The sequence below is a fragment of the Arachis stenosperma genome, chromosome 3 (genome assembly GCF_014773155.1).
Source record: "Arachis stenosperma cultivar V10309 chromosome 3, arast.V10309.gnm1.PFL2, whole genome shotgun sequence".
In the NCBI taxonomy this organism is placed as follows: Eukaryota; Viridiplantae; Streptophyta; class Magnoliopsida; order Fabales; family Fabaceae; genus Arachis; species Arachis stenosperma.
Genome location: NC_080379.1, coordinates 112,661,168 through 112,670,838, shown reverse-complemented (window position 1 = coordinate 112,670,838; position 9,671 = coordinate 112,661,168). Strand labels below are relative to the sequence as shown.

The following is a 9,671-nucleotide window of genomic DNA, read 5'->3' as shown; positions in this document are numbered from 1 at the left end:
TCGCTCCTATTTAATTTATTATTTAATTAATTACGATTTGACTGGATTTTACAGAACGAGTAAGATGATCACTCAACAAACTCAAATTGGTTAAGACAAATACTAATTATTTTTAATATTAGTTTTATTTTAATTATAATTTTGTAAAATATTTATAATAACAATTATTACATATATTTTATTGAATTTTTTAATAAAATTTTTTATATAATTTTATGTATTATCCTGTATAAGATTAGAAAAGATATACTAGTTATTGATAGAAGTAAAGTCACATTTATTTTACATCTCGAAAATATTTTTTATTTTATTTTTAAATTAAAAAATATTGTTAAATAATAAAAAAATTTTATTTTAATTTTAATAACACTTTTTAAAAATAGTAGCTAGCTATCATAGCTACCATAACATAGACATTATACCTGCCACCCAATAAATATTTATGTAAGGTAATATAAACTCAAAAGATTCACAATAAACTTATATATACCTACCGTTACTAGGGTACTAGTTAGACCCTGCAGCCTTTTTTGCATGAATCGAGCTTTTTCTTGTTGTCCTTATAGAATACTTCACAAAAATTGACACACTGTTTTAGTTCAAAGCATTTATCATAGCAGTTCATCTTCCCTTTTTCGTCTTTCTCATAGTGTTTATAACAGTTTCTGAAACACACATTCATATCAGACACATCATGATAAGTTGGAAGCCAAGGTTGTGGTTGCTTAGGCCGAGGTCGTTGACGAATAGCGTCAGAAAAGTCAGCAACGGTAGAACAAATAATCACTCCGATCATCAATATTACTAGTAGTGCATAAGGTACATTATTCCTACCCATAGTTCTCTCTTTTATTTGCAATCACAAGTTTATGTTATTCGAAGTTTTAGAGAAGTGTAAGTTCTTCCTTAGCATTATTATATACATATATGGTTTTAGAAGTTGAAGATTCCTTGCTTTGTGCCGTTTGCCTATACCAAGAGTTGCAAATTTCCAATATAAATAAAACAACAAATTGTCATTATATGTCCAATTATGTTGCGTGAAAATAAGGATTTAATTTTATATTCGAGCAAAGTATTATTTTTGTCCGTAATATTTGGATTAGGTGAATGTTGTAGGAAAAGTAAATGGAGGGAGAATTAGCCGAAACACAGGGACGAGTATAACCTTTCGCAAAGTTGATGCACCCGAGTCTGACTTCGAAGGAGAAGACCGGGCAGCAGCGTCACCAGCTTCTTTTAGTTGTATGCTCCAAGCCACAACATTCTTTTTGGTGGTCTAAAGTGTCTTTATGGCAGCCGACTTAGGAGCCATTTTTTCTGCAAATAAAGACACATTAGCCACCAACACAATTCTACAACAAAAATTTATAAGTAAAAGAAAGGAGGGCTACCTAGTTCGGACTGAAGTTGATCGGGATCTCCTAAGAATTCTTTGGTGTCCAAATAAGGGGCCTGGTCCCAACACTCTTGAAACAAGATAATTACACTTTTCTCGAACTCATCTAAATCATCTATATTATACTTGGTATTACTGGTTTCTCTTTCCAATACAACGAAAAACAGGGTTCATCGTTCTCACATCAAGGAATAAAGGTTGGGCATCCTCAACAGCTCGGACTCTGAAAAAAATAATTTTTAAAATTGTGAAAGGACTCGTCAAAAATAGAGAAACTTTCCTTTCCTGGACAGCTTAGAAAGAAATCCATTCTAATTTTTTAGAAAAACTACAAGGTTTAGTCAACACAAAGAGATAGAAAAACACTTTCAAGAAAGGTCGGACATCTAGTTCCCGACAAAGGAGCTGGTATATTTTTAGAAAAACCCATGAGTTAGGGTGTAGTTGCGTAGAAGCAATGTTGCAAGTCCAGAGGACATTAATCTCAAAGTTAAAAAAAGGAAGTCCAACGTCTAGTTTAGTGAAAAAGCAATCATAGGCGTAAAAAAAAGTGCGTTTCGACCTATCCAATGGGAGAAAACATACCCTCTTCTTAGGATCAGCTAGCACTATCTCATAGTTCCGCTCATCTTCCTGGTTTTCACACAACCTATGGTGTCTACGGAAGTTTTTGGCTTACTCTCTATGATAACAGGGACATGAGTAAGAACAAAAATATCTACCCAGAATAAGTGAGAGAGAACTTTGGTCGACATGTTGTGAATTACAGAGTGAGACATAAAGGCTATACTTACAAATGCAACACACAAAGAAAAATTGTCACAAGTCAGACAATAATCATAAGAAGTCGGGTCGTCATTAACAACACCAACAATTAACTACAGTTCTCATAAAATCTCAAAAACACAATGAATCATCATTAAATTCCGAACACAGAAATGGTGTCACTTCGAACCAAGAAAAAGCGACACCATTTGGGGACAATGCAATCATATCAAAGTCGGTAGCAACAAATCCCAAGCAGCGAACAGTTTTCAAGAACAAACAAGAAGTGGCAATACTAAAGCAAATACAAGTATCCAGAGCAATTGTAATAGAATAAAAATGAGTAAAAACACCAACCTCGATGAAATGCAGAAATAAAGAGGCACGTCAAATAGCAAGAAACATGAATATTTCTCTCCGAAAAAGTAAAGCGAGATCTTTCAAAGGGTCTAAGATAAAGAAATCTTAACCTAGAATGTAGTATAAAGCAAAGAACAAAGGAAGAAGAATGAAAGGTTTCTTTTCTTTTGATAAAGGAAACGAAGCAAAGTGAGCATTTTTCAAAAACGGAAAAGGGAAAAGAAGGAAGGTGCGAAACTTTTATAAAGAGACAATGGGCAAAAAAGACATTTCACGTCTCTCTTTAAAAGCCACGCGCGAACTCCCAGGAAATTGGTCGCGTAACGTTCTCCACGCCATTAAATGGCAATGTTTCAAAAATTTGAAACACGTCGAGTATTTGACCTTTTGAATACGGCATACCCGACGAAAGAAATTAGAACCACAAATGTTTGAGACCGACCTCATGAAAGTTCGGACTCAAGTAGGGGCACTGTTCATACCCTGACCCACAGTCAGGTTCATTAAGGATAAAGGCCCAACAAGGGTGGCCTCTTCCACTCACCTGACCCCCGGACGCGACAAAAATGTTCAATTCTACTTATTTACATAAGTAACTGCTTCCCCTAATCTCTCCTATTATCTCTATCTCTCCTAAAAGATAGACCCTAACAAACTCTCAAGATAAAAGGAACGACTGTCCACCAATGAAAGTGAAACTATTCGAAAAAAGTGGTTATAATTCTACTATAAATATACTAATACCCCTTAAGTATATTCAAGTCCCAATCTACTAAAAACCTGTTTAAAGACCTTGCTAACTTAAGTATCGAAATTTTTTGTAGGTACTACCCCCACAATTTCACGAAGAACTCAAACAGCGTATCTCGATATCCGTACAAATCGAATGTTGTTCCAAAAGGAGTTTAGACCTCTTGTTAAATCTCAAATTATCGTTTCAAATAACCCTTAGAACACCTAAAATCCTTATCATGTTTGGTCGTTTGCCTAGTTCTTTCCCCGAGTGTTTTCCCACCCCATGTTTCTCCACCTCTCTTGCTCTCCCTCTCTCATCTCTCATTAATTTGTCCCATTCTTCTGATGAATTTTTTTTTGTGACTATTCTTCTGATGAATTTAAAACATGCTTGTTAAATTTTAATTTCTTTTAGGTACTATTTTATTAGCACAAGAATATTGAGTACCGATTTAATATTTACCGCGAATATAAATGAAGGGCACAAATAGATTAGTTGAAACAAATATGAAAAATAGAATGAGGAACATTGTGAGCGGCAGATGAGAAATAAATATCGCGATCGATGCTGTGCATCTTTTTTGTTGAAGAGTGATCGTTGTTTTTAGTATACCAATAGAAATAAAATAAAAAGAAAAGAAAAGTAGTTGAAATGTTTAAAGGCTGAGAGGGATGTTGCTTTAGTTGTAACGCCCTCACAATCATCCGCAAAATGCTGCACTCAATTTCATTTTCTCCGTACTCTTACCACATGCCGCTCTCTTCTCTACGCTCCCTCAACACTACGCCGTTTCATCTCATCATTCCCCGCCGGCGCTTCAATCTGCCGGCACTCCAATCACTTCTTCCTGCTAGCGCCAGCGCCTCCTCACCGCTCTTCGATCTCAGAGGGGGCAAAGGGTACTTCATCTATTCCTTGGTTCTTCTTTGTTGTTAATTTTCATTAAGACGTTAAATATTGGATTTTAAGTTGTTAATTGATGTGTCGCAAACACATTTCCCTAATCTTGTTGCCTTGCCATAGTATATGCCTTGCATTCAAGCTTTATTCTTTATTTTTGGGGTGAGTTCCTGATGGATTCTTTTGTTGTTATTTTAAGTGAAAGGTGTTTGATTAGATGGAGTGTTATTTGTTTCGCTAGCTAAATTTCTTAGAAGAAATAAAAAAAATGGTATCTTATTGCTTGCGCGATAATGTTTAGTTTGTAATTTAACAGACAACTTCCGATGTAATAATACATGAATTATGTTAGTGTCCACTAAAACTCAGCCACCCATCAGTCACCCAATGTTGAAATACAAAATATATATGAAAAACGAATTAATCAGGGCATGTTTTTGTACACAAATATATGGTGGCTAACTTGTAGTGTATACATAGTATTTTTTATTTCCAAATTTAATTCCACAAGATCACGACAGTGATAAGTTTGCTCCCAAAAGAAATAGGCACGCCCTTGGCCCATCAAAGGTGAATAATCTTTGAGAAATTTGCCAATATCTATCTTTCATAATTTGAGGACCATGAATGAATATGTAGAATAGCTATCATTTGCTTCTGTATATTTGAAAACTCTCTTGTGGAAATGGCAATAAATTTATGTTCAATCTTCGAATGACATCATATAATATTGTTCTTAAAATATCAATATTTTTTTTATTATTTAACTAGCTCGTCTACTCATATAACTCATTTAACTCATTTAACTTTCTTCATGTTGCAGAATGAGTGAATTCTGTGAAGTTGAAATGAAAGTCCGTGATTATGAGTTGGATCAATATGGTGTGGTCAACAATGCAGTCTATTCAAGTTATTGCCAACACGGTGAGATTTCATAAATTGACAAATCTAAGTTTCCAGTAATCTGGATTGTTTTCACTTTGCTTCTTTATATGTATATCTTGTAATATATGAATGTAGATTTCAATTTTGAAGTGCTTATAACTCCAAAAGAACACAATTCTTTTTGAAAGTATGAAAAAGCTTAAATCCAAATAGCAAAGCAAGTACAAGGCAATAGGAAAAAGAAAAATAAAAATAAAAAAGGTACTCGGCATGCATTAGCTTAGCCTCATTGTGCAAATGATTCTTTGGTAATTCATAAGGTTGATTTTTCATTTTTGGAATAATCATTTGCCTCAGTGCATATACTTTTAGAAAATAAATTTGGTTGGAATTATGAGTGATTAGGAGTGATTTCTACATAAGCATACCATCATCTCTAATCTATGTATTCTAATTTAGATGCAATCTAATGCTATTCATGTCAGTAGTTTATTTTTCTTCCTTTTAAGAGATTCAACTTGTACGCGTAGTAGTTTTGTTATCTTGAATATGCTGAAAATGTTTTCAGATCTCTAGGATATTTTAGATTGTTCCGTTTCTGAAATCAAGGGTTGGAAGCTGTATAATTTCCACAGAAAACAGAAGTAATATTTTGTATTTGAAATGCATAAACTAATCCTTGTCTATGATATCTTCATAAGGTCGTCATGAACTCTTGGAAAGCATTGTAATTGTGATGCTGTAGCTCGTACTGGCGATGCATTAGCATTATCAGAGTTATCAATAAAATTCCTTGCACCACTAAGAGTGAGGCTCTGAGATTTTGTTTGCCATTCTCTTTGTTAAGATACATAGTGCGAAGTCATGATTGTTCTGTCACCAATATTATTATACTCATGCTTAGAACATGCAAACAGAGTGGGGATAAATTTGTAGTGAAGGTTAGGATATCTGGATCTTCAGCAGCACGGTTATACTTCGATCACTTCATCATTAAGCTTCCAAACCAAGAGGTTTATCTTCATCACTTACAATTTATATTTTATCTACATGGTTCATATTTTTAATTATATTTGATTTATTTGATTGCAGCCTATTTTGGAGGCTAAGGCTACGGCTGTTTGGCTTGACAAAAACTATCGGCCGATTCGAATTCCAGCAGAGATGAAGTCGAAGTTTGTGAAATTTATTCGAAACGAGGCCTCTTAATTTGGTTGCTAGAATGCAATATTACAAAGGTAATTATTATCTTATAACTTGCATTCAATCTTTCCTGTGGGTGTCTGAGGAGGTATCACAGTGCTAAAATGGAGAGTCCAATAAATTTAAATCATGGAAAGAAATATAAAATGGATTATTCACTTGTGTATGGATCGTTGATACTCTATATGTATTTATTTAGCAGCTCTTCTAAGTTCTAAATTAACCATAACCAAAACGGAAGTTTTTGCAAAGCCATCCGCTTCAACAAATAACCTGCTAAATTTATTTTTAAAGCTATCTGCAAAGTCTACTGAGACTCATTCTCATCCTTGGCGGTTTCTTTCTTTTTTTCATGTTATCTCCTAGATGCATTGACAATTGCCTTCCCCGTTGATGTTATTGATTTCGAATTTCAGCAACTGCAAAGACGATTTCTCTTTGGTGATCTTACTATAGTTAGATATTGCGATCTCCCTCTGGAATTGATTCTGTGTATCTCATTGGTGACTAAATTTAGAGGCGAGGGAAAAATATTTAGTTTCTAACTGGGGACTCTAGCAAAGCTGAGTCACAATCTGAAAATGTTCACCCAGTCATGTGTCTGTGGCATTTGTGTATCCGGTGGTAATACTGGAAAACAAATTGCTTAGGGCCACGGCCAAGACTCATAAAAGTAGCTATGTTCAAGAATCAACATACTTAACTAGGAAAATCAATAATACTATCTTAATTCTGAGTTGCTATGGATGCCAATCATTCTGAATTTCAAAGGAGAAAGTGAGATGCCAAAACTGTTTGGAAGCAAAAAGCTACTAACCCCGCTCATCTAATTAGAATCTGAGCTTCACTTAAAACTCTGAGATATTATTGCTTCTTGATTTCTTTTTATTCTCTTTTATTCATCTAGTTGCTTGAGGACAAGCAACAGTTTAAGTTTGGTGTTGTGATGAGCGGATATTTTATACGCTTTTTGGGGGTAATTTCATGTAGATTTTAGTATGTTTTAATTAGTTTTTAGTTAAATATTATTAGTTTTTAGGCAAAAATCATATTTCTGGACTTTACTATGAGTTTGTGTGTTTTTCTGTGATTTCAGGTATTTTCTGGCTGAAATTGAGGGAGCTGAGCAAAAATCTGAGTTAGGCTGAAAAAGGACTGCTGATGCTGTTGGATTCTGACCTCCCTGCACTCGAAATGAATTTTTTGGAGCTATAGGAGTCCAATTGGCGCGCCCTTAACGGCGTTGGAAAGTAGACATCCAGGGCTTTCCAGCAATATATAATAGTCTATACTTTGCGCGAAGATAGACGATGTAAACTGGCGTTCAACGCCAGTATCATGCTGCTGTCTGGCGTCCAGCGCCAGAAACAGGTTACAAGCTGGAGTTCAATGCCAGAAACAGGTTACAACCTGGCGTTGAATGCACAAAACAGCCCTAGGCACGTGAGAAGCTTAAGTCTCAGCCCCAGCACACACCAAGTGGGCCCCAGAAGTGGATTTCTGCACTATCTATCATAGTTTACTCATTTTCTGTAAACCTAGGTTACTAGTTTACTATTTAAACAACTTTTAGAGATTTACTTTGCACCTCATGACATTTTCAGATCTGAATTTTATACACTTTGACGGCATGAGTCTCTAAACTCCATTGTTGTGGGTGAGGAGCTCTGCAGCGTCTCGATGAATTAATGCGATTGTTTCTATTTCATTCAAACGTGTGTGTGTTCCTATCTAAGATGTTCATTCGCGCTTAATTATGAAGGAGGTGATGATCCGTGACACTCATCACCTTCCTCAATCCATGAACGTGTGCCTGACAAATACCTCCATTCTACATCAGATTGAATGAGCATCTCTTAGCTTCCTTAATCAGAATCTTCGTGGTATAAGCTAGAACTGATGGCGGCCACTCTTGAGGATCCGGAAAGTCTAAACCTTGTCTGTGGTATTCCGAGTAGGATTCAAGGATTGAATGGCTGTGACGAGCTTCAAACTCGCGATTGCTGAGCGTGATGACAAACGCAAAAGAATCAATGGATCCTATTCCAACATGATCGAGAACCAACAGCTGATTAGCCGTGCTGTGACAGAGCATCTGGACCGTTTTCACTGAGAGGATGGGAGGTAGCCACTGACAATGGTGACACCCTACATACAGCTTGCCATGGATGGAACTTTACAAACAATTGAGTTGAATATTACATTGCAGAAATTCAGAGGACAAAGCATCTCCAAAACTCCAACATATTCTCCATTAATAAAGTAACAATTCCTTATTCCAAACACTTTTACTTCTTACAATTAAATCCAAATCACATTATTGACATCCTGACTAAGATTAATAAAATAAACATAGATTGCTTCAAACCAATAATCTCCGTGGGATCGACCCTTACTCACGTAAGGTATTACTTGGACGACCCAGTACACTTGCTGGTTAGTTGTACGGATTGCAAATTCGTGCACCAATTGACTTAACCGAAAGTAAATTGCAAGAAATTGGAAATACTGAAGGTAAATTGGCATAAAAGTAAATGGCAGAGAATTAATTAGACTGTAACTTGAAACGTAAGCAAGTAAAAGAGCTGAAGCTTAAATTGCAAGAAAAGTATATGCTGAATTATAAAGTGCACGGAATTTAAATTGCAAGATCTAAATTGGCAGAGAACTTAAATTGCATGAACACTAAAGGGATTTGGGTATGGGAAATCAAAATTGAATTAGAGACTATAGATTGCAGAGAGATCTAAAGGGAAATTTTGATAAAAGGGGTCATCAGGGATTAGAGGTACTGTAATCCTGCCTGAATCAATTAGTCTCAACTCCTTTCTCAATCATTTAAGTAGATCTATAGCGGATTGAAATTAATTGGATCCCAATATCTTGGCAACCCAATTTCTCTAATCACAATCAATCTTGCCAATTCCTTGATCTAATTGTCATTAGAAGAATTAAAGCACATTCTCTTATCCATAAGCCACACAAATTCTCAGAACCTCAATTCCTCCCGAATAGTGTTGATAATGAGAATTGTGTTGGACAGAGCTTCAGTTCAAACGAAGGTGATTCCCTTTCTGAGGCTCACACCCACATTCACTGAATTAAACCCCATTTCGGAGTGAATAAATCACAAACAAAGCGGAAGATATCCAATTGCTACAGAAATGAATTTAGAAGAAGTAGAATTTTATTGATTCATTGGAATTACAGTAGAGCTCCTCCCCCTAATGAATTTGGGGTTTAGTTCATCATAGCTCAAGTAAGACCAAAACAGAAAAGAAAATTATGCAGAAGATAAAGAACAAAATAAAACTGAACTTAGATCTGAAAATTCTCAAGAAAAACTAAAAATGAAAATAAAGTCTAAAATCCGAACCTCTAATGAAATCAAATCTTCTCCTATTTATACACTTTCTAATCTAG

At 35.3% G+C, this 9,671-nt stretch overlaps 1 pseudogene; it reads left to right on the top strand.

The window, feature by feature from the left end:
* Positions 1–3,856: 3,856 nt before the first annotated feature.
* LOC130970715 (acyl-acyl carrier protein thioesterase TE3, chloroplastic-like) lies at positions 3,857–6,254 on the top strand (annotated as a pseudogene).
* Positions 6,255–9,671: the final 3,417 nt, after the last annotated feature.